The sequence below is a fragment of the Myotis lucifugus genome, unplaced genomic scaffold, assembly GCF_000147115.1.
Source record: "Myotis lucifugus unplaced genomic scaffold, Myoluc2.0 scaffold_233, whole genome shotgun sequence".
In the NCBI taxonomy this organism is placed as follows: domain Eukaryota; kingdom Metazoa; phylum Chordata; class Mammalia; order Chiroptera; family Vespertilionidae; genus Myotis; species Myotis lucifugus.
Window position 1 is genome coordinate 526,883 of NW_005871281.1, and position 25,990 is coordinate 552,872.

Sequence of the window (25,990 nt, forward strand, 5' to 3'; positions counted from 1 at the left end):
GCCACGCCCCCTGCCCCGTGCTGGGGCGGGGGACTGAAGGCGGTGCCCCCTGCCTGCAGGGCTTAATGGGGGTGGGGTCGGCCGGGTCTGGGTCTTGCACGATTTGGAGGTGCGTGCGGGTGAGTGGGACTTGACTCTGGGTTGTGCAGCACGCCCCAGACTCTGACAGGAGGAAAGATTTTCATACACATTTTACTAATTTTCTTTCATCTCTGACACTTCTATTATAGAGAAAGGACAAACAGCAACATTAAAATATTTCCTCTAATTAATTTCCTTTTAATGTGCACAAATTTTGTGCACCAGGCCACTAGTATATATATATTAGATAGAGACAACAGTGTGGGAAACAGCAGTGGGGGGTAGGTGGAGGTGGGCAAAGGTAGGGATAATGGTAGGAAATAATAGACTTTGCTTGGAGCAATGGGCATACACTGCAGTGTGCAAATGATTTTTGGTTGAGTTGTGTTACACTTCTAACGTAGCCTAGATTATAGGATTATACTGTAGAACTTCTCTCTTTGACAGCTTCCTTATTTGTAAATGCTGTTAATAGTCCCTATATTTCATGAATATTTTGACATTCAGTGTTAAATATGCAGCAATGCACGTAACCTGTAGGAGATAAGGGCTCATTAATGCCATTTCCCTTTTCCTTACTGTGAAAGTATAATGGGGCATTTGGTGGCTTATAGTTTTGTAGCAAGGAGAGGATATGAAAATACAACCAACATATTATGTTGCTTTGGGCTATGACTCTTATTTTCAAATTTTGTTAAGTGTCTCTAGTAGTTGGTCTAATACAAAATCTTGTAGAACTCAGACCTTGGCAAGTAGGAGTTGGACACTTTCCCTTCCTAAAAAGGATGGTAATGATGGGTTTTAATTGCAACACAATTAGAGCTTTTGATATCAAATTAATTTTCAGTGATAGTGTTGGTCTTGGCAGAGAGTACGGAATTTATGAGATAAAAGCCCCGTGAGTATATGCACACACTCTTATAGCTTTTTATGCTAAATTGAAATTCCTGCTTCATTTCCATTTCTAGAATCAAAGATTAAGGATAATAAAGCTTTTTAGCTTAGCTAAATTAGTTAAGTGCATTTTATTACATCAAGTCATACTTAATTACAAGCCATACTTGGCAAATTCTCTCCACTTTAAATAATTGTTCACAAGATAATAATTTTATGAAATTTGTGTACATAATATGAAAATATGGTGCTAAATTAAAATTACAGAATTTTAATAAATTTTGAGCCTGTATTTTACTTTAACCATTAATGCACTTAAGCCCATGTAGTTAAACTAGCATGAGTACTAAAACAAAACCTTATTTTTGTTATTTAATAAAAACATTTTACATTTTTGCCAATAAAAGCAATGCATATTATTTTGAATAAGCACATTTGATGTGTCCAAAATTTAGACCATTCCAGACAATAATAGTGTCAGAATAATTATAATGAAAACATAAAGCCAATAATTAAAATAAGTATTGACAGATAATCCTATATAATAAAAGGTTAATATGCAATTGTCCCCTCGGGAGTTCGACTGACCGGGAGTTCGATCACTTGCTGTGATGTGCGCTGACCACCAGAGAGCAGTGAGGAATGAAGGAAGACCCCGGCTGGCAGCCAGGAAGGCCCTGATCGGCCCTGATCGCTGGCCAGGCCTAGGACCCTACAGGTGCATGAATTTCATGCACTGCACCTCCAGTTTGATATAATATTAAGGCACAAATTCATCTCCACAGAATAGATATATGTACTAAAGTTACCAGTGTGACAGAAGTAGATAACAAGTATGAGAACTTTGAGATTATTTTCTCCTTATACAATAATACAATTTTATTTTTTTATTTTAACTATTATCATACTATCAATCCAAATAATGTTTCTTACATTTCCTTTCAAAAAAGCATACACACACACACACACACACACACACACACACACACACTAGAGGCCCATTGCATGAAATTCGTGCACTCAGTTGGTCCCTCAGCCTGGTCTGCGCCCTCTCTCAGTCCGGGAGCCCTCAGACATCCTCCTGCCACTGCCGCTGCACATGCCAGCTGTAAGCCTGGCTTCTGGCTGAGCGGCACTCCCCCTGTGGGAGTGCACTGACCACCAGTGGGCAGCTCCTTCATTGAGAGTCTCCCCTTGGTGGTCATTGAGCATCATAGCGACTGGTCGTTCCACTGTTGGGCTGAAACTGGCTCTCCAACATCCCTCAAGAAGTCCCGGATTGCGAGAGGGCACAGGCCAGGCCAAGGAACCCCACTGGTGCATGATTGAGGCTGAGGAGGGACATGGGATGTTGGTCACCCAGGGAGGGACCGTGGGAAGGCTCCAGGATGTGTCCAGCCTGTCTCGCTCAGTCATGATTGGCCAGACCCCAGCAGCAAGCTAACCTACCGGTTGGAGCATCTGCCCCCTGGTGGTCAGTGCACATCATAGCAACTGGTCGACTGGTTGACTGTCTGCCCCCTGGTGGTCAGTGCATGTCATAGAGAGTGGTTGAACGGCTTTAGCATATCATGAGCATATTACACTTTGATTGGTTGAACAGCTGACCAGAGGACTGGACACTTAGTATATTAGGCTTTTATTATACAGGATACTAGAGGCCTGGTGCGTGGGATTTGTTCACTGCTGGGAGGCGTGGCTTGCGAGGATTGGCCCTCTGTGGGATCACCACTCATCCCAGTCAGCCAAGCAGTGCTCCCACTGTGGGAGTGCACTGACCACCAGAAGACAGTTCCTGCATTGATCGTCTGCCTCCTGGTGGTCAGTGTGCATCATAGCAACTAGTTCACCAGTTGTTCTGGTCATTCTGCTGTTCTGTCACTGGGCTATTATTATACAGGATACTAGAGACCCAGTGCACAAATTCGTGCACCTATGCACCAGTGGGGTCCCTTGGCCTGGCCTGTGGGATCAGGCTAAAACTGGCTCTCTGTAATCCCCTGAGGGATCCTGGATTGCAAGAGTATGCAGGCCAGGCTGAGAGACCCACTGGTGCATGATCAGGGCAGGGGAGGGATGTGGGTGGTTGGCCAGCCAGGAAGGGACCATAGGAAGGCTCCAGGGTGTGTCTGGCCCATCTCACTCAGTCCCAATTGGCTGGACCCGAGCAGCAAACTAACCTACCAGTCAGAGCGTTTGCCCCCTGGTGGTCAGTGCACATCATAGCGAGTGGTTGAGTGGCCTTAGCATATCATTAGCATATTATGCTTTGACTGGTTGAATGGCCAACTGGATGACCAGACACTTAGCATATTAAGCTTTTATTATATAGGATATGTGGTTACAAATGGTAAAATTTTATGAATATTGCCATTTCTATCTAACTTTATTTTTAGATATTATAAGCACTTCCTTATTCTTTTATTTTTAAGTATGAAATTGAATACTATTTATTTATTTATTTATTGAATTAAACAGTCCTCTATGGATGGAAATGGTGTGATCTCTAGAATTTTCCTTTTAGAAATAATGATGCAGTGACTGTCCTTGTACACTTACCATTTACACACATGCAAGGCTAACTGGAGGATAAGATCCCATATGTATGTAGCAAATCTGAGCTAAAAGGTATATGAATTTTAAATTTTGATTTGAATTCTACAGAGATTTGATTTTTGATGCACTCCATAGAGATTGTACTACGATTTGCCCTGACTAATAATATATTAAGGTTTCTGTTTTCTCACACTGACCAATACTGTGTTATAAAACTATTGATTTCCTACCAGTGTTATAATTAAAGTATTTTTCTGGTATTTTTAATTATTAAAATTAACTTTTCATTTTGAAAATATTACAGACATGCAAAAATTACTAAAAATTTGGTGTAAACATCAACAATACCCTCAGATATTAACATTTTACATAAACACAGCACATTTACAAAATCCAAGAGATTAACATGGTAGGAAAACTATAACTTAATTTATACATCTCATCAAAATTTCAACAAATACTCTAATAGGGTCTTTATATGGATCTGGAATTAAATTTAGTACTACACATTGCATTTAGTATCCTTTAATCTGGAATTGTTTCAAGATCTTTGTCCCCTCTTTCAACACCTTAACATTTTTTAAGAAAACTGCCAAGTTATTTTGTCTAATATCTCCAATTTTGCCTTGTCTCATGTCTCTTTATGACTAAATCCTGTGGTCAGAACATCGCAGAAGTGATGGTGTGTCTTTCATTGCAGTCACAAGGCACATGATGTAGATTTGGTTCAGCTACTTCGGATGTGAAACTTGATCACTGGCTTTATGGTCCCTGGCAGGGTTTCCACTGCATCGTAATTTTCCCTTGGTAATGACTGAGCTCCTCTGGAAGATACTTTGAGATCATGCAGATATTTTTAAATCACACATTCACCCACTAATTTAGAATCTATAGGTGAAGATAAATGGCAATTCTCCACTTCTACATGGAGTAGGTAGAAATGTACTCCAAGGAGTTCTCCTTCCTCACCTCTTTACTTAGTTTTTGGTTACTGATTGATTGACTCCCTTGGTTCATATCAGTTTGGACCTATGGAATCTTACCTTAGTCTATGGTTAGTGATTCACTATTTCCTTTTTTGGACTGAAAAAGTTTCATATTTGGCTTTTGAGAGCTTCTTCATGCTAGTCTCTGTGGCCTTTCTACATAGCCCCATCGTTTCGGAGTCTTTGCTTTTCTTGTATTAAGTGAGATTAAGCCACTTTAATTTTACTTTCAGTGAAACTGTTAAACTTTTGTACTAAATTTTTCATTTAGTTAACTTTTGTTATTAATAGAAATTATTTTCATAATTAGGCAATTAATTCTTTGTAATATGATTTGTGAAATGTTTTGCAGTTGATATTTATGTTTTTATTTTCTTATGTTTTGTATTCATAAATTTGCTTTTAATGTAAGAAAATTTATGAACTTTTTAAGGCTTCTGTGTATTGTCTTCATAACTGGATCAGCCTTTCACACTTCTATATTATAAAACATTTTTTCCTGTCAGTATATACTCTTTTTAAGTACAATTAGCAGATCATTTTTTTACATTTACATCTTCTGTACATTTTAAATGTTGCTTAGTGTAAAATGTAAGTTATATGTATTTTTTTTCTCTAGATGATTACTTTGAACTGAAAGAAGACCCACATTTATTGCTTAATTTATTAGTTCTGGTTATTTAAAATTCTATCTTTATTTAATAGTAACATTTTGTGTGTCATTGATTTTATTTTTGTTAATTTATGTCTACTTACAATTTTGTATCACACTTATTTTGTCGAGTTTTAGGATGCATTTTAATATGCTAATCAGGTATCTTCATATTACTTCTCTTTTTCATATTTTTATTAAAAAGTACTTTTCATATGAAATGTAGCTTAAAAATGTATTATTATTACTGGGGTGACATTCAGTTAGGGAGAACTGACATTTGTACAAATATGAGTCTTTTAGTCAAGGTTACTGTCTTACTATCTATTCAAGTTTTTCTTTGAGTCTTTTGAGAATGTTTTAAAATATTCTTTATATTCATTCAGAGAGTATTTCTTGTTAAGTTTATAAAAGGTATTTTATCAATGTTTAAATTTTTTCAAATAAGGTATTTTCTAATTATTTTGTTTGTTGTTTATAAATTAGAAAACTTTTGATTTCTACATATAGATTTTGTATCTAGAAATCTATCTGAATTTCATTATTGTAGTTGCTTTTATCAGTTGAAACTTGGGCTTTCCAATTATATATTCACATCAGTGATAAATAGTGAAAGTTATGATTCCCTTTCTCATTTCATATATTAATATTTTCTCTTGTCTGCAATGGCTGATATTTTCAAAGTGATATCATAATGATGATAGTGCTGCCCATCCTTGTTCCAGAATTCTAATAAGAATGCTTCTAATGTTTCCTTGGCAAAAGAATAAGTGAGTTTTAGAATTTGGTATCTGTATCTCATAATGTTTAAAGAATATCCATGTATTGTTATTTTATTGTTTTAAATCAAGATACATATTAAATGTTATCAAAGGCCTTGAAATATCTATGGAAATTATTTTATGGCTGTCTTCTATTATCCATTAGTATGGTAAAATTAATAGGTTTCTTAAAGCTGAAGCATTCCTGTAATGGAATAAACTTCACTTGGTTACTAGTATACATAGTGCTATTGTTATAATGTGTAATTAAATCATGTTTGCTAATATTTATTTATCGTTTTCATTACTAAACATAATCTTTGGCCTTTAAAAAAATTTTTTGTTGCATTTTGATATCATTATAAGAGTAGCTTCAAAAAAAGATTTTGTTTCTTTTTTTTTATTGACCATTTTAAATAGGTTTTGAATTTTCTGATCTGTAAAAGTTTTGCTAAAATTTCCCTGAACAAATGTCTGAGTTTGATGATTTTGAACAGAGGGTAGCCTTTTCACAACTCTATTTTTCCATAACTGGTCTGTAGACATTCTGTGTTGAAGTAAATTTAGTTTAGCATAATTTCCTTTAAATGTTCCTATTTTCCCCCTGGGTTTTCAATTTGCAGACTTTAACAACACAAGTCTTTTATTAATATTTTAATTTTCTCAAAATATGGTGATTTACTTTTCACCATTTATTATTTTATGCATTTGTGCTTTCTACTTCTGCATGATCTAGTTTATTGATTTATTTATTAGTTCTGCCACTTTTTTATTTCTAACTAGTAGCCCAGTGCATGAAATTCATGCAGGGGGCGAGGGGGTTCTCTCAGCCCAGCCTGCATCCTCTCCAATTGGAGACCCTTTGGAGCAGTGGTTCTCAACCTTCTGGCCCTTTAAATACAGTTCCTCATGTTGTGACCCAACCATAAAACTATTTCGTTGCTACTTCATAACTGTAATGTTGCTACTGTTATGAATCATAATGTAAATATCTGATATGCAGGCTGGTCTTAGGCGACCCCTGTGAAAGGGTCGTTCGACCACAAAGGGGTCGCAACCCACAGGTTGAGAACCACTGCCTTGGAGGATGTCCAACTGCCGGTTTAGGCCCGATTGGGCCTAAACCGGCAGTCGGACATCCCTTTCGCAATCTTGGACTGCTGGCTCCTAACTGCTCACCTGCTTGCCTGCCTGATCGTCCCTAACTGCCCTCTCCTGCCAGCCTGATCTCGCCCCCAACTGCTCTCCCCTGCTAGCCTGGTTGCCCACAACTGCCTACCCTGCTGGCCTGATGGCCCCCAACTGCCCTCTCCTGCCAGCCTAATCTCACCCCCAACTGCCCTCCCCTGCTAGCCTGGTTCCCCACAACTTCTCTCCCCTGCTGGCCTGATGGCCCCCAACTGCCCTCCTCTGCTGGCCAATTTGGTTCTGATTGGTTGGTTTCTATGCCATTCAGAGTCAAACGCTCTGCCTACTAGGCAGCCATTGGCTCCTCACAGCACCCAGATTTGGTTCTGATTGGTTGGTTCCTATGCCAGTCAACATCAAAAACTCTACCTCCTAGGCAGCCATTGGTTCTTCACAGTACCCATATTTGGTTCTGATTGGTCAGTTCCTATGTCAATCAACGTCAAAAGCTCTGCTTCCTAGGCAGCCATTCGCTCCTCATAGCACCCAGATTCTGTTCTGATTGGTCGGTTCCTATGCTAGTCAGCATCTCTGAGCCTATCAATGGGACCTGATCAGAAAGGCAGGGCTGATCAGCAGCCCTAGTGGAGGCCTAGAGAGAAATGGAGGTGTGGCTGCTGGCCAGACTGAGAGAGAAAGAGAGAGGCAAGTGCTGATCAAAAGCTGCCACAGAGGCAACGGATCAGTCCTTGCTTCTCTCTTCAGGCCTCTCTCTGGCCCTGATTTGCAGCCCCCTCAGCAGTCAGTGCTGGGGCACCACACCTGCAGTGGAAGCAGTGGCAACCCAGCGCTGACTTGGTGGTGACCGGTCCTTAAGACCCAGGGTTTTTATATATTAGGATTGACTACATTCTGTTTTTATCTTTATTAAATCCATCCTTCTGCTTCCCCTAGATTGTTGTTATTGGTTTTTTTTCTATTTTCAATTAAAACTTTATGACTTTATCTCATAATTTATGTTATGAATAACTTTTGTGATTTTTAAACATTCTACAACTTGGGTTGGATATTTTCTTAAATTGTTTTAAGAAGGTTTCTTTTTGTAATTTCCAGGTGTTAGGAACTTTTGAGTAATTTACGTTGTTATTACATTGTTGTTCCAGCTCACAGTAATCAGAGCAACTATCTCTATTATTTCTACTTTGAAATACACAGAGACTTTATTTGTGGCTTATTATTTGGTCAAATTTATAAATATTTCATGAACATTTCATCAGAAGAGGTATTCACTGCTTTTGAGGAACAAAGTTTTAAAACATATTATTTTAAGGTTTTAAATGAAATTTGGACTAATTCTGTTAATTTTCCAAAAACACACATATTGTGATTTTAGAGAGAATACATGGCAGATAATTATAAGACCAATTGATGGATAGTTTATTTTTACATTGTTTGAGTTTTTCAAGTTTAGGAAGATTATCTTACTTACTTTATTGAATATTTTTTCTTGTTTCTATTTTAACTTTGAGAGAGAGAGAGAGAGAGAGAGAGAGAGAGAGAGAATGCCAATATAATCCCACAGACTAATTTCTATAAGAAAAAATGTTTCTTCTCAGAATGCACATTTAACATTGTTAACATTAAAATATATGATTGTCTAACCACTATGCGTACCCCTGAAACTGACACAAAACAATATTGAATGTAAACTGTAATTGAAAAAAAATGAATAAATAAAAATAAAATTGATAACATTAAATACATGGATACTTAGTACCACATTGCTCCAAATAAGCATTGTATGTTGAAGAAATGTGCATAGCAGATCTGCTTACACTAGTCCTGTTTCCTTCCATCCTCAGCTACTCTGTTGGAAAGATGGTGGCTAAGGGACTGGAAGTCAGAACCATGATAAAGATCACATATCTATATGTCATCATCTACGGCACATAGGACTTTACATTTTATTTTCTTGAGGCTCCAGCAAAACACTTGCATCAAGAGTGCTATTTCACAAGTTCTCCAGCAATGAAAGCACTACATCCAATCAGCAACATCAAAATGTCCTAACTTGTCATTATAAGCAGTCACTATTCTTGGTGTTAGCAATACTATGAAATTCCTTACCTCTACAAGGTGCTATTTTGCATATTTCCTGCATTCAGGATGTACTATTATCATAATTAGAAAAATGTACTACAACCAAAATTCAAGATCATAGGGACCACTTTGTAAAGTATATGATTGTCTAACCACTATGCTGTACACCTGAAACTAATAAAAATAATATTGAATGTAATTGAAAAATAAAATTTTAAAAATGCAAGCTAGTATAGATAGAGTTTGGATATAGATGAGTAGCCACTGGTCAGCCCTGACTTCTGCAGCCCTTCCACCAACAGGTACTCTGAAGGATGACCTGCTTAAGTAAACGAGGCAAATCTGGTGTCACTCACCTAAATATCTCCATTGAATAGGGCTGCCTGGGCGGGGTTGTGAAGACTTCAGGGTGAACTAAGCTGGTCCACAGGCCCAATTGCCAACGTCTGCAAACATTTGAAATATAATCTTTATAATTTGGTCTAATCTATGACTCAAAAACTCAATGCCTCTATCACAGAATTTCCTGACCAGCTCTCATACGAGGCCAGGCTACACTAGTCTGACTGCTGCTCAGCTGGGAGAAAGCTTATTCAGGCTCCACAGAGAGCCTCCAGAAGGAAGACCTTTGGGGCGTGGATGTCAGCAACACACAGGGGATTTCACTGAGAGAGGCACATTGCAGGTAACATGGAAGGTCAGGGCACTTGTGGGGCTTGGGAGAGTCAGAGGGCATCTTAGGTACTTGGCAGAGTTGAGTATTTACGTCCTGGAAAATGACCCCCTTGTCTTACATGTATACCCGGCACTTTGGGTTTGTCTCGTGGGCATGTTACTGTCAGACACGTGTGGACATGATTTGGGCAAATGATGAAGAAGAGTGACATGTTGGTTTTGAGTTGTGCGTGTCCCAGGAAAGCAAAAGACTCCTTTTCTTAGGAAGTCCACGCCTGTGGCTGTTGCAGTCACTCAATGGAACTCACACATGAAAGAGGGAAGAGCACATGAAATCACAGAGGAGGAAGGATTTAGCCTTCATGTAAGGTATTTGGATTCACCCCAACTTCAGACCCCAGCGCAAGCCTCTCTGGCCTTTAGGGAGGATGAGGTTAGATGGCCCCTCATAAGCTGACCGGAATGCGTCTTTATAGACCTGCCTTTCATCACGACCCCACTTCTTGCCCTGCCTCCATTTAATGCTACAAGTTCCAATAGCACCTTCCTGAGTATGGCAGCTTTAGGTTCGTTTGTTTTTATTTATTTATTTGCTCTGAATTTATACATATGCTGTCCCTCCACACAAAATATCTTTCCCCACTTTGTTCTCCTTGAAATGCCCATTCACCTGCAACCTACAGCATAACAACTCTGGTTGCCTAGAGAAATGGATTGGTTTTGCGTTGCTTATTAAAAGGGGCATTTTTAGGGGAACAGTAAGGGAGTGAAGAAAGTAGTAGAGTGAAGGGGAAAGGTTTGAGGAAGGATAGTGTCTCAGGTCATCCAGGATGTCCCCATGCACAGAGACCTCTAGTTCCACATCTCCACCTGAGGCAAGGGGTCCTGTGTTTTGTATTCTCGGAGCAATCAATCTTTAGCTGGCAGAGGCCTCCTGGGCAAGTTGAAGCCCACAGGCTGAGGGAAGTGCCCCAGAGAAAGGGAACAGTTGTCAGTCCTTAGCAACTAAGACTTAAGTGTACCAGCCTGGTCAGCAGACTCTGGGAGAGATCCCAACAGTCTCCATGTTTGCTCCGACTGGCTCATGGGTGGCGCTATGACAAGTACTAGCAGATACAGGAAATAAGTTAATGCAGAAAGGAAAAAGGAGAGAAATCATCACTTACTGCAGAAAGAAAAAAGGAGTAATAATTGATCTTAAAAGCAGTTTAGTTTTCTTTTTGTTGTTTTATAATGATTTTCAAATACAAGTATTTGTCCATTACTTAAAAATATTTATTAACTCACAGGTCAGCATATTTTTTGTGTTTTAGAAAAATATATAATTTCTCAATATCCTCCAACTAAATGGAATTCTGCTTTTCATCGAGCTTTAGACACATGACATTTTGTTTTCCAACTAAAATGAATAATCCATTTACAGCATTTTTCAAAAAATGAATAGTTGTATTTTCACTAGATATCTCAAAGCAGTTACTGATAAAATTGAACCAAGACTGAATAGGATAAAAGTAATTGCAATTTCACTAGATGGTATGCCTTTTAAAAGACAGACCTGGGGCACTAGACTATGAGGAGATGAATCATCATCCTCAAATATCTATGGGTGGATGAAAACAAAATTCATATGGATTTCCCTGGAGCCTGTCTTAGGGTTTCATAATCACATTAACTGCTGAGAGGTTTAGATAAATAGTTCAATATCTACACATTCAGTATTTCCCCCCAAATCTTCAAGAAAATCTTTACCAGTTTGGTGAAAACTCTCTTTGGGTAATAAAGGGACAATATCCTAAAGCCAAAAAAAAAGAAAAAGGATAGTATCTCTTGTTATTGTCCCTATAGGACAGAATATGTGTTGAGTGCAAACACAACTTGGATCACACAGATAAAATGGAGCAATTTCAGAATCAGGAAACAGTATTCTCAAAGTGTTATTTATTAAAATTATTGATCTCTGAACATAATTTCCAAATAAAACCTTTCCTTTTGCACTCTTCTCACCAATGTATTAATTAATAAACATTCAGTACAGTGTTTTATTAATTAGATGTGCATGTACAGTCTCTGTTGACTGAATGCTTCAATAGGCACTTGCAGGGAAAGGAGAAAGGGCAGACACGCAGATACACCCACTTTTAGTGAGTTTTCTACATCTTATGTAGAAAAGAGCTTCACAAAAATATTTTATGACTCTGACCTCCCTCTGCACTCCAGTAAACAAATGTAAATTTACTTTGTCCAAATCCTCCTGAGACTTGAAAATACCCTGGGATCTCATAGAGCATCAACACTTTGGAGAATCCCCCCTTTTGGTGGTTACCAGTCCTCACTGAAAACTCTAGAGGTGGATATTATTGCAGACCCAGGGCCCTTTGTGAACCATATTGTGTCACAGGATTCTGGGGAATACCAGGAACCCTGTGCTCAAGGTCCTCTAGACTTTATATAAGGTCTCCTATCACCTCTGCTATCTTGCCAATTTACCAAACAGCTGCCACCAAGGAGCTCATCTTCCCCTGCAGTTTTAGGCCCTCAGGGGCACCCTGTTCTTATTCAAATGAAGAGCCACTTAATCCTTGTTTCTCTCAGAAAGATCCTTTTCTCAGGAATAGCAATCTCCTCAATGAGCATAGGCTTTTACAAATGTAGGAATGTGTATTGACTTTGAAGTGTTTTTCCTATTCCACCCTGAATAAAAGTGCAAGATCAGAATAATTAAAAAAATAAAAACCTTTACCAAGTGTGAATAGCCCGGTTGGGGTGGCTCAGTAGTTGAGATTCAACCCATGAACCAAGAGGTCACAGGTCACCAGTTTGATTCCTGGTCAGGGCACATGCTGGTGTTGAGGGTGTGCTCCCCAGTAGGGGGCATGCAGGAGGCAGCTGATTGATGTTTCCCATCAATGTTTCTATTTCTTTATCCCTCTCCCTTCCCCTCTCTCTAAAAAAATAAATTAAATAAAATAAATTTTAAACAGTATGAATATAGGAATAGTAGGGAATAAAATGGTGATAGATTGGGAAGGAAAAATGCAGAAGACACAAATTGATCCTTCACATATCCTCTTACCTTGATGGAAACAAAAAAACAATTGGTGACTTAAAAAAAAAATTATCATTTATCCAATTAGGGGAGGAAAACGTGTAATACTACTTTGGTTTTATATCCTTGCAGTCTTTATTCTTTCCATTACTAGTGTGAGTATACACTGATGCAACCAAATATGGAGAGCAATTTGGCCAAGGCTTCAGTGGACCATGACCTAGAAGCTGTCAGAGGACTCTCTTCCTCCCGCCTCGCTCCAGCAGCATTAGCCTTGGTAGAGACTGCTGCTCTCTCCATGCTGGAAACAGGCAGGAAGGAGGAGAGGAGGGTGAAGGTGGTAGGTGACTGGGGAGGAGTTAACACTTATTCAGCTGGAACTCAGCAGAAAAGTGCAGCCAGTAAGAGCACTGACTCTGCTATACAGACTTCCTGAGCTTGACTCTAGCCTCTGCCTGTGATTTTTGGCCAGTTACCCAAACTCAGAGCTTTAGTTGTCTCCTCTGTAAAATACAGGTTATTATAGGACGTAGGGTTGTGGCAGTAAGTAAATGAACTACTCTATGTAAGGCACATGTAACAGTGCCTAGGCATGTTCAGCAGTTAAAAGCATTGGATCTTTCTGCTATAGATCAGGCCTTCTTTGCTTCTTGAATGATGGACCTAAGAGAAGAGTGGGCTTTTGGGGGCGGGGGCGGGGGAGAGGGAATCAGCCTACTCATATTTTTTCTTTCACTATAATTTGTGTTTTTTTAGGAATCTAAAACCCATTTCAAACTCTTCCCTTCCCCCTCTCTCTACTCAGGCTCCTCATATTTTCAAGCATGTATTTTGGCAAAGGTATTTTCTTAATCAGTCTTTCCTCTCTATGCATTTTGACACTGTTCTACTTAAGATTTCACTGAATTACTATTGTCACATTCTTTCTCTAATCCTATCCCCTTAAAATCCATCATCCACTGAGGAGCATTATGGCCAAATCCTTTCCCTTTTAAACCTTTCACTGGCTCCCCAACTTTACTACAATAAAGTCTACCCTCCTTTTAGCTGGTGTGCAAGGTTCTGCCCACATTTATCTCCTGTCACTCCACTTGTCTCACACTGTATGTGCCAGCAACATTGAGATCTTATTTTCTCACAAATACCTGGCTGTCTCTTACATTTGCAATTTACTCAGGAGTTAATGCTAATGATAAAATAGATTGAGTGTGTGTGTGTGTGTGTGTGTGTGTGTGTGTGTGTGTATGTGTCTATAAGCAGGTACAATTTAGAGTTACGGGTACTTTAATTTTTTTTAATTAAACAAGGGTTAAAGTGACAAAATGAAACATCATTCTCTCAAAAAATATCCCCCAAATCTTAATTTCCTAACTGGGTTATTTCTCCAGCTCCTAGCTTATCTATCTTTCCTTATGTTATAGCATAATCATTATGGCAGGCTGAACTATTTGAGAGCCTGGGTTTTGACATACCCTATGCAGGGTATAGAGTAGATCTTCAGTTAGTAGTGAGAAATAAATGACACTCAATTGACTAAAGAATCTTAATCACAGTAATTACCAGGAGGTTCTTAGTATATCTCCCCACCAATGAAATACCTGTTCCTTTTTTTTCATATTTTCTTTTTTAGTTTCCCAAGTAAAAACCAAAACCAAAATAAGAGTTATTCTTATTTTGTAATTTTTCTTACTATCAAGTCTGACTCAACTATTGATTGCTCACAAATAAGCTATTGATATTTAATATATGAAAGAGTTTCCCCACTTGATCATTGTATAGAATGAAAATGTTTGCCCAACTGGCATGGCTCAGTGGCTGAGCATCGACCTATGAATCAGGAGATCACAGTTTGATTCCCTGATCAAGGCACATGCCCAGGTTGGGGGCTCAATCCCCTATGGGGGGCATGCAGGAGGGGGCCAATCATTTTCTTCCATCATTGATGTTTCTATCTCTCTCTCCCTCTCCCTTTCTCTCTGAAATAAATTAAAAATATATTTTAAAAAAGAAAAAATGGTGTGTATCTTTAGTAAAGAAGGGGAATATTCTACGTTATATTTTAGTAATAAAGTGTTAAAAAGAAATGCCATTATAAATCATAAAAAGATGCTTAAATGTATTAGTATTCAGAAAATGGAAATGTAAACATGATAGATATCATTTTAGTCTTAACAGTTTGATAAAAATTATAATACTGACTACTACCATATGTTGACAGGGATGTGGGAATATAAGAGCCTCATGCATGTTAGGTGGCCATGAAGTTTAGTAGAACGAATCAGAGGCATAATCAAGGTACATACTTCATTTAAAGTATATAAATAACATAGGTTCACTGTACACTTGCAGTTCTGCTCCTAGATATGTAGCTTTCTCTATACCCTATAGACAGGGGTCCATTAGTGAACAAGGATAGGGATGGTCACTGTTCCTTTGTCACTGGTGGCAGAAATCCAGAGGCCATCAGGGGTCCGTGTGGAGAATGAGCATAATACCATGTCATTCCACAATCAACACAACACGTGCACAGACACCAGTGTGGACAGATCTATAACTTCAAGAGCTGATTGGAAAATGTAATAAGCACAATGAGATATTTGGTTTGATGTCCACCTATGTGCCTCTTTTTGCCCCATACAGGGTTGTCGTGAGCATTAAATGAGTCAATGCATGAAAAGCACCTAGCTCAATGCCTGGGACACAGCAAATGCTCTGTAATACTATCTATTACTCATTTTATTTTATTATAAAAATTAGGGACACATGCAAACAAAACTCCATTTGACATTTGAAATACCGTAAATGCATACTAGTACAAAATATACATCAACATCCCCCAAATTTATTGCTTATGGGGAATGGGAGTAGGAAATGGGGGAAAAATGAATAAAGGCAGAGCTATCACAAGAGGGAGTGATGTGTCAGGACCTGAGCAATGTGATTAAACCTTCTGCACCTGAGTTTCAAAAAAAGATAAAAGCTATCCAAAGGGCTTGCTGGTCGGGCATGAAGTTAAAGTTATTTTAGCGGCAAGTGAAATAACGACTTCATCAATAGGCGGTGTTATTGCTCAAAACACATGTTTGGAGGTAGGTAGTCCCAGGGTCAGTTGGGTTCTCAGTGGTACTGTATGTCTGCGCTCAGTCTGCACGGCCTGGATTTCACGCTCTGGCTTTCTTTCATGGTCATAATACAGGTCATGTCTCAGAGTCCACCTGGTGGGGAAAGGAGTGGACTTACTTAGAACACTTTTTCTCTTTTAACCAAGAGAAAATCTTTACCAGCAGGTCTGCCATCAGCAACTATATGAGCAACTCAGACCAAAGCCACGACTCAGGGTAGAGCGGTGACTTAAGGCCCAGCTGTGAGGAAAGGGAAATGCTGTGTCTGATACCGACAGCCCCTCTGATGGACAGTGGCTCTTCCTACCATGCAGAAGGGGTGAGAATGGCTGCTGGGTAGGCCACTGAGAGTATCTGCCATGTGAGAATGGAACATGGGAATATAAATATGAGATAACCCCATGCTGAGTTAAAATCATTACTTCACCACTTACAAGCCTTCACCCTTATGGAAATGATTCAAACTTTCTGTGCCTCATTTTCCCCATCTGCAAAGAATGAATAATACTATCTACCTCATAAGCATGCACTAACAAATGCTAGCTATAATTGCTATCCGTTAGTAATTATTAAAGTGACCAAGGGATTGTAGTCTTTCGGATCTCCATGCGAAGCTCAGGATTGTCACCTGCTGCAAGCGTTATCCACATGTGCTAGTGCCCTTATGCAGGGCTGATCTGGGCTTTTAGGGGGTACCTGGCAATATCTTTTCCTTGTCACAATTATCAGGGACCAGGGTGAGTGCTATGGGCATCTAGTACCAGTACAGGCCAGGGACACTGCTAAACATCTTACAATGCAGAGGGCAGCCTCCACAACAATTATTCAGTCCATGATGTTAATACTGTCAAGATCAAAAACCCCTTTAATATATATAACTCAGACTGAAGTAGGTCAAAACGAACACTTTTAACCATCTATATCAGCCATCTTTTTGTCCACAAAATGCAGATAATCACCCCTTTCATGTTGTTGAGAAGATTAAAAATCCATGAAAGCATTTCAAACAGAATGAGCAAACAGTTCTCAAACTGTAGCTCAGCTTCTTCAACCACTAAATGGCGATAATAATGCTTCATTGTAATGTCACTGTGAGGATTAAGTAGAATATGCTTAAGGTTCCTAGGACACAGTAGGTAATGCCAAGTATCAGATGTTTTCTTCTCTTCTCATTAATCTTCAAGAGGCAGAACTTTGATCTTCTCTAGTGATGAGGTATTGAAGGAGCTACTAAAAAATGTAACTTAAAGCAAAGCTTGGATACCTAGGGTTGAGAAAGTCTTTCACTACTCAACTGTCACAGATATCTCTCATGAATTTTTAGATGAATCAGGCTGTAGTAAAAATGTGTACACTCAGTTCCAGAGTCAGAAGCATAAATTAGAAGAAGAAAAAATCAGTATGTAATTTGCTTTCCATTTGATTTTTATAAGGCTATTACTTCTTTAATGGCATAACAGCAGTGTGTAACATGGAAGTTGCACAAGCTTACTGGTCAACTCATTGTAAACATCACTGTGCATAGTTACTATAAAACCCCCTATTATTCATCTAACGAGTCTTGGTAAGAAACCAGCAGCCAGTGATTCATTTCTTTGTGTTATTTCACGCAGTGCACCTTTGAGGTCTGAAATACAAAAAGCAGCTACTTTCAAAGGGACATATTGCAGAGAAGAAAGGCTATCAATGTGCAGGTTAAAACCAAATGAGACCCGATGCTAATAAAAGCTCTGAAGCTTGACCCTGTAGACACCCCGCACCTCGCACAGTTTCTAACCCAGACAAGGTGTAATGGCCAGCATAAACCATGCTCACATCCCATCACCACGCAAAGATTTCAAAATTGCCAGCCAATAAAATGGAAGAGAACCTGTGCAGCCAAATGTAGGAAAAGAAGATAAAAATTGGGTGAAAATGTGGTAATTAGCATTGGGAGGAGGGAATGGGTGTCTCAAGAAAAAGCACCAGATACCAGCAGTAAAATGGAAGAGAAAAACTCACTGTGGCCATTCTAAACGCCATGGAATCAAGCCAATGGGGTTAATGAAACCAGCCTGGGCTTTTAGTGTGTCATCTTTTGCTGTTTGTACTATTTTTGTTTGCTTTTTATCTTCTGTAATGATTATGAGGGCAGACATCCAGTATAATGAGAAACATGCAAAACACAATCAGGTACCTGGCTTGTATTATTTGACAAAAATATGAATAGATTCATTCTTTCCTCCCCTTTCTGTGTATCACTAGTGTTAGATAATTTACACATTCCACCACCATTATCTCCCTTAAATACTTAGATACATTTTTCACTCAGGGATTCTGCTTTATATTGAGCTTAAACACAATTCTTTTTGTTTTTTCTTTGTTTGATTCATTAGTCCTATTTTCAATGCTTGAGGTCACAGGGCAGACCTTCTGCTTTTTACAGTATGTGAAGTTCTCTCACTGTTCTGACAATACTGTCCTTAAATTTTCCCAGGTGGTTGAGAATTTCTTAAGAGTCACACATGGAAGCAAAACAAGGTTTTTAAGGTGACCTTAAAGCAGATTTCAATACTCATTCTAATCACTGGGAGGTCTTATTGAAATTCAGTTTCTGATTCATTAGGTAGGGTGAGGTGCTAGATTCTTCATTTCTAGCAAGCTGCCCTGAGATGCTAAAGCTGCTAGTTAGCCAACAACTATGAGTAGCAATTGTTTAAAAATGCAGATTAGAATATATTACCACTTTCCTCAATCTGAATACTATTCATCTGTCAATGCAATGTAAGAGGGAGATTTGTTTATGCATGTGAAAGAGCCTCATCACCTTTGCTAGACTCTGTGAAGACAGTTTTCCATTTATTAATTCCTTTATGAAATCATTTTCTCTGTTCTCAGGTACATTCACCTTACTGCTCAGGTAAATAGCTCTCACTATCACTTATTACTCAGGACAATCCTTGAGCTTATCTTTTGTAAGTAGCTCATAGCTACCTACATACCTGCTCCCATTGCCACTGGTGTCAATGTCTTTACATTTTAAAGCAAACTCAGTATCTCCCTGCTCCACTGTGTCATCTCCAAGGAATGGTAATGCCATACAACCAGGTGCCCAAGATAGGACTGTTGGAATTACTTAGTATTTTCCTCATATCATCTCATTAGTCAATGAATTTATTGCCAAGACTGGATGATGGTACCTCCTAAACACCTTGTAGTATTACCCATGCTGCAGATCTTAGGTTAAGGATTATTTCCCCAGAGATTCCATTTCTCCCCTATCTTCTACATCCACAAACACATATACACCTTCAAAGTTGGCTCCTTCTGCTCAGTTCCCGAAGAGCTACTCATGCTTCTCCTCTCTTAATCTTAGCATATTTATGATTATAGAGGCTTTATATGTTTTTCTTTTTCACTATCACACAGAGTAAATGTCTAACAAGAAACTACTGAATATTTAATAAACACTGAAAAAACCTATGCTTGCCCGGCTGGTATGGCTTCCTGGTTGGGTGGGTCTACCTATGAACCAGGAGGTCATGGTTCAATTCCCAGTCAGGGCATATGCCTGGGTTGTGAGCTCGATCGCCAGAGGCAGCCAATAGATGATTCTCTCTCATCATTGATGTTTCTATCTCTTTCTCCCTTCCTCTCTGAAATAAAAATATATTTTTTAATAAAAGAAAAACCTGTGCTTGACTTAGCTCTGTTTGTCTTTCTGTCTGTATCTAGGTGAATGCATTGACATTCATTTGAAATGAAGCCCAATTTAGTTGCTTATAACTTTATTTTTCAGTTATAAATGCGTTTTGTATAAGTGGAGATTATTAAAAATGACTTTTTGTATTAATACATAAAATCTTTTTAAGTGACACTTTAATCTGAATAATGTTAGTGGATGGTATTCATACATAAAATCTTTCACTTCCTCTTAATTACAAAAATAAAACAACAATCACAGATCAGCACTTTCTAGATTTTGAAAGGTTGTACTGAAGCCCAGTTCTTTTTGATGTGTGGACGGTGACCTCCATGCTTTTCTGGAACCCTTTTATCTGTGTTCACACACACACACACACACACACACACACACACACACACACACACACATGTGCTGCATGCTGGCACCAGCGGTCTCTGAGGATTGTGAGCCAGGAGAAAAGTGATCAGCTATCCCAGTTTGCCCAGGACTTGGGGGCTTCATAAGATGTGGGACTTTCAGTGCTAAAATCAGGACAATATTGGGCAAACAGGGATGGATGGTCACAGTAGCCAGTGTTGACTGCATCTGGGGTCTAGCTCTACCTATCACATCCACCTATCACCGAAGTCCATAAAAGCCAGGCCTGTTAAAAGAAGTTACAATAGCTGGGGTAGTTGCTTCCTAGATATGAAGGGGAATTTGACGTGACAGGCTCTCCTGGCCAATCCGGACCTTCCAACAGATTGAGTCCTTATTACCTTTTATTGGGCTCATGGCCAGCAAAAGCCAGCCATAGTAGAAGGACACCCATTGTTGTTGTTTTTAAGATGAAGACCTTTTCCCTATTATTTATTAAATAGCAGATTCTATCCTTTTCGGTACTATCAACCATGGCTGTCATCAGATGGTAATAATTTAACCATTTGCAATTGCAATAGCTTAGTAAACTGTTTGCAAAAATTAAACCATAAATGAAATAGAAATTGGATAAATGCAGAGGCACATGCTTCTCTAATTAATATTGCTTCTGTAGAGAATTACTAATATAGGTTCCTTTTGGCAACATTCATTTTACTTAAATCTTGTCTGGAAGTAACATTTTATGAGAAGAGCATTAAATGTTTAGAAGGAAATAACTTAGTTTCCTCAGAAATGTCTTCATCTTAAGTATGTAGTTTCAAAACAGGGATCTGTTAAGACTAGAAGTTTAGGTACTTGGTCTGGTTTTCAAAGGCTTCTTTAGGTGACCTGAAAATAATTATCCCAATGACTTTCCACATCTCCCTATAAAATTTTCTCTATTTCTGCTTAGTAGGTCAACAGCCTTTCCCCCCCCAGACACTATTAGCACTGTGTTTTGCATATAGTAGGGACTCAATAAATGTAAATCAGATGGATGAATAAATGATGAAAAAATAAAATCTGGCAGAATATTTGGAACCTCTACCCCAGAACTTGCCTTGTTATCATTGCCAAGCTGGCAGATTGTCTCTACTTCTCCCTTTCCCATGAGCAACTCTGTTGCTGCTCCTCTTTTTTCTAACTTAAAGATACCCAAAACCAGGACTCCCTTTCTCCAAAGGACTGTGCTAAAAACTCACACTTCTCTCTACTCTTCTTTAGCCTGTTCTACTCCCTAAATCAAATTTATGTTTAAATATTTAATTGCTACCTACAAAAAAGTAGAAATAAAAATTTATTAAATTATCAGAGTTTACAACAATAATAATAAAATACCTGGAAATACTTTAAATGTTAAACTAAATACATGCCTACATGGTAAATTTTCAAGTACTGAAAATTGATAGTTTTTTACAGAGAGGAAGGGAGAGGGATAGAGAGTTAGAAGCATTGATGAGAGAGAAACATCAATCAGCTGCCTCCTGCACACCTCCTACTGGGGATGTGCCCTTGACTGAAATTGAACCTGGGACCTTTCAGCCTGCAGGCCGATGCTCTATCCACTGAGCCAAACAGATTAGGGCAAAAATTGATAGTTTTCAAACAGTTTGATGAGGTGGAAGAATGAATGTGTGTAGGTGTGTGTGTGTGTGTGTGTGTGTGTGTGTGTGTGTGTGTATGTAATGTGTATATTCCTAGTGAGACAAATATTTCTCTTCTGCCATTAGCAAAATCTAAAACATGAATAAGAATAAGGATTAAGGGGTGGTTGAGAGGACATGGACAAACAATGGCTGATGATAGAGAAAAATCTTAATTGAACCTTCAATTAACTGGATTGTTAGTGGTAGGAAGTAAGATTTGCTATACATTGCTTTTTTTAAAAAGTGATAAATTTAAGGAAACTAAATAGTCACAGGAATATTTCATTTAAATTCTTGAGAGTGTGCAACTGAGGTTATAATAAATTCACTTAATTGCCTACATTTCCTATTTCTAAAGTTCTGACAATTGGAATAGATGCCCTAAATGATGACCCTGAGTCCCAACGTGGGTTGTAGTGGTGAGACAATGAGATAATGTGTGTGAAAGTACTTTGCAGATTACAGTGCACTGCACAACACCAAGGAAGACCTATTAATGCATACCCATCTCTAAAAATTCACATATCTTCATAAAATTTTGATTTCCTCTTTCTGGAATTACTTAATGTAGCTGGATGACCATGTTTTAAGAATGGCTATAGAAAAAGTTTCTTAAAGGGTCAGAGGTCTGTCTAACTCCCATTATTCCTTCCACTGCTGATATTTCATAATCTATATATATATAAGGCTAATATGCTGTGTCCCTCAGCCCATCCCACTGGTTGCTATGATGCACACTGACCACCAGGGATCAGACAATCAACTCAGGAGCTGCTGTGACAAGCACAGAGAAACGGCACCGCAGAACTGGTACCCACAAAGCAACACTCGGCTTCCCCCAAGTGGTACAAAGTTCCGCCATCACTCTGTAGTCACAGCCCACCAAATTACAGCCGATGCTGCCAAGACCCCATGGTGCAAAATGCAGCCCACAGCCCAGCCCAGCCCAGAAACGGTGGCTGTGGACACTGGGTAATGATGTTATGTAGCAACACTTGGCTTCCATTTCCTATTGAAGACTAGCCTCCTTGGAGTTTCTTCAGCCCAGGAACATGACTTGCTTTATAGCCAGGTGGAAACATTTCACACTTTAACCAAATGTCTATGAAGCGTTTTTCCATGCCTCATCTCGTTTGATCCTCACAGAAGTCCTGGAGTAGGTAGATAGGAGACTTAGTGGAATCCTATTTTTTTTCATTAGCAGAAAAACGGAGATTTAGAAAGTTTAGAAACTTGACCCAACTGAAAAGAAGTAAGAATGGTGCACCTTGAAAATGACTTCAGGTTTTCTCACTGCACAGAATATAGTCAAACACTGCTGCAGTTAAATATTTACCCTTTGTTCTCCCTGCGTGATCCTATATAATAAAAGCCCAATATGCTGTGTCCATTCTTCCAGTCATTCGTTCAATCAATCAAAGTGTAATATGCTAATGATATACTAAGGCTGTTCAACTGCTCACTATGACATGCACTGACAACCAGGGGGCAGACACTCCAATGAGTAGGTTAGCTTGCTGCTCGGGTCCGGCCATTCGGGATTGAGTGAGATGGGCTGGATATGCCCTGGAGCCTTTCCGCAGTCCCTACCTGGCTGGCCAACCTCCTGCACCCCTCCCCAGCCCGGATTGTGCACCAGTGGGGGCTCTCGGCCTGGCCTGTGCCCTCCCACAATCCAGCACCCCTCGGAGGATGTGGAAGATCCGGTTTCGGCCCTATCCCACAGGCCAGGCCAAGGGACCCCACTGGAGCACAAATCCATGCACCAGGCTCTAGTCTACAATAATAATCTACTTTGTGTTGATATTTACTGCTGTGTTGCTGATAATTACCTGAAAGAGAAGTTGGGTTGCTTCACTGGGCTGGAAAAAGTTTAGCTTCATCAGAAAGCAGGTCTAATTAAGCAAGTTTAATATATATATATATATGCCTAAGTTGACTTGCGCATGCATGATACATATAAAACTCTTGCTGGCGCCAATCACACATGTGTGTGTGTGTTTTTTAATATATTTTATTGATTTTTTACAGAGAGGAAGGGAGAAGGATAGAGAGCCAGAAACATCAACGAGAGAGAAACATCGATCAGCTGCCTCCTGCACACCCCCCACTGGGGATGTGCCCGCAACCAAGGTACATGTCCTTGACTGGAATCAAACCTGGGACCCTTGAGTCCGCAGGCTGAGCCAAACCAGTTAGGACCGCACGTGTGTGTTTTGATCTGTCATTGTTGATCGTGAATTTGGTTGACACTTCTATTATAGAGAAAGGGCAAATAGTGATATTAAAATATTTCTTCTAATTAATTTCCTTTTAATGTGCATGAATTCGTGCACCGGGTCACTAGTACATGACTGAAAGATACTAGTATTTCAACAATTGCTCTTTTGCCATTAAACAAATCTAATTTATTTCTATTAGTAACCAACCTACCTTCTGCCAAGTGATATAGTTTTGAAAGTACCTTGTAATGTGCTCTAGTCCAGTGACTTTTCATCAAGTTAGGATGTACACATCAGTTTCAGTCCAGTGCTTCTCCATACCTGACCCTCCCTTCTCAACAGTCACTGATCCGTCTTGGCCATCAAGTGTCGACTATTTCCAGTAATAACAGTGAGAAGTAGAGCTGGAAGGTTAGCTTTCAGGATTGGTTCTCTGCAGGGATTATCTCACTGAGAGCTGGTGCCACTCTATATGCTAGCCCATAGCTGATGCATTCATGGCACAGGAGATCCTTGGTACTCGTGGAGATGAATGGATAATATTAGCCTCTTTAAAAACACATACATTTGCTGTAGAGTTCTCTCCACTTTGGGGATCCTCTGAGAAATTAAGGTGGAACTTTGTTATGGTTCAAGGAAGGCACCCTACCATTGCATTCCTCTGAAGGATTTCACCTTGTCTAGTACCAAACAATTATATTCAAAACAGTTACTCTAACTTGTATAGTACAACTACTGACAATCAGAACAGATGCTGGCCAGAGCAGTAAAGTGGGGTCTGTGTCATTATTAGCGCTCCAATTCATGATTCATGGGAAATCCTTTCAGAGTGGTGGTGAGGGGCCAGGAGGTGGAAGGCACTCAGGGTTTAGGACAACTGCTGTATTTCTATCAGTCAAAAGGATTTCCATTTTAACAACCAATTGAGGCATACTGGAGCACACCAGCTAGGTACCAGTCCTTCCAGTACCTAATGGTATCTGAAAAGAATGTAGACCCTCATTCTCAGGTACTAACCACAACTGAAACCCATGGGAATTTCTGGTGTCCCCTCCCATAGAATTGTGGAAGACAGGGGCAATGTTCTGGGGACTCATGCTAAGACATGTATGCATAGGGGAACTACAGCAATGGCCTGATTCCAAGTCTGAACTTCTCCATATACCAGCTGTGAGACCTTAACTAAATTACTTAACTCTCTATTTTTACATTCCATTTTTTTATAAAACCAGAGTAATAATTCTACACATATGTTGTTTTGAAGATCAAATTTGTTAATATCTATAAGGTAAGTATAATAGTGCCTCACACAGTAAATGCTTTGTTAGTATAAACTGTCATTACTTTGTTACTAAAATATGGATATTATCTATAAAATTACTAATCTCACACTTTATCTGGTAACCAGTACTGCAGACCCATAACACATGTATATAACTCCAAACTTTTATAGATCCCTCCTGTATTTCTTTTCTTACATATCTATTGTTGGCACTTAGTCCCATGATAATGGAAAAGTCAAGATTCTATACTGCTTACATTGTAACATGCTTTATTTTAGTTCTTCTTTTTATAAATTTATACTTTTCTAGGAGTTTGACTACTTTCTGTCTCTCCTCTAGAACTAGGGATGGGAAAAATTCTATTTCATTGTACCTAGAACAAGGCTAATTTAGCCTCACAGTGTAGACAGCCATTGCATTTAATGGTATTCTATCTCTATGAGAAGGGGGCCCCTTCATGTAGCCTTGGATGAACAGGTGTCATGATACAGTGTAGTGTGCAAAATGCGGCATCCATTAGTGCTCATGTTAGTGGGCATTGAGGCTCCATAGTTCTCTGCCCCATGCAAAGACAACTTTCTCAATAGCTCAGTTATTTGGACTTATGATCCCTTTCCTTCTTCTCATACCACATATACCACATAATTTTTATTCTTTCATATTTTTAAATAACTGGAAAAGTACTGGGTGAAGAAAGGTAAGAGATGCATATACTGGGCTTAGAGATATTAAGAAAGAACTCATTGACCTTGAG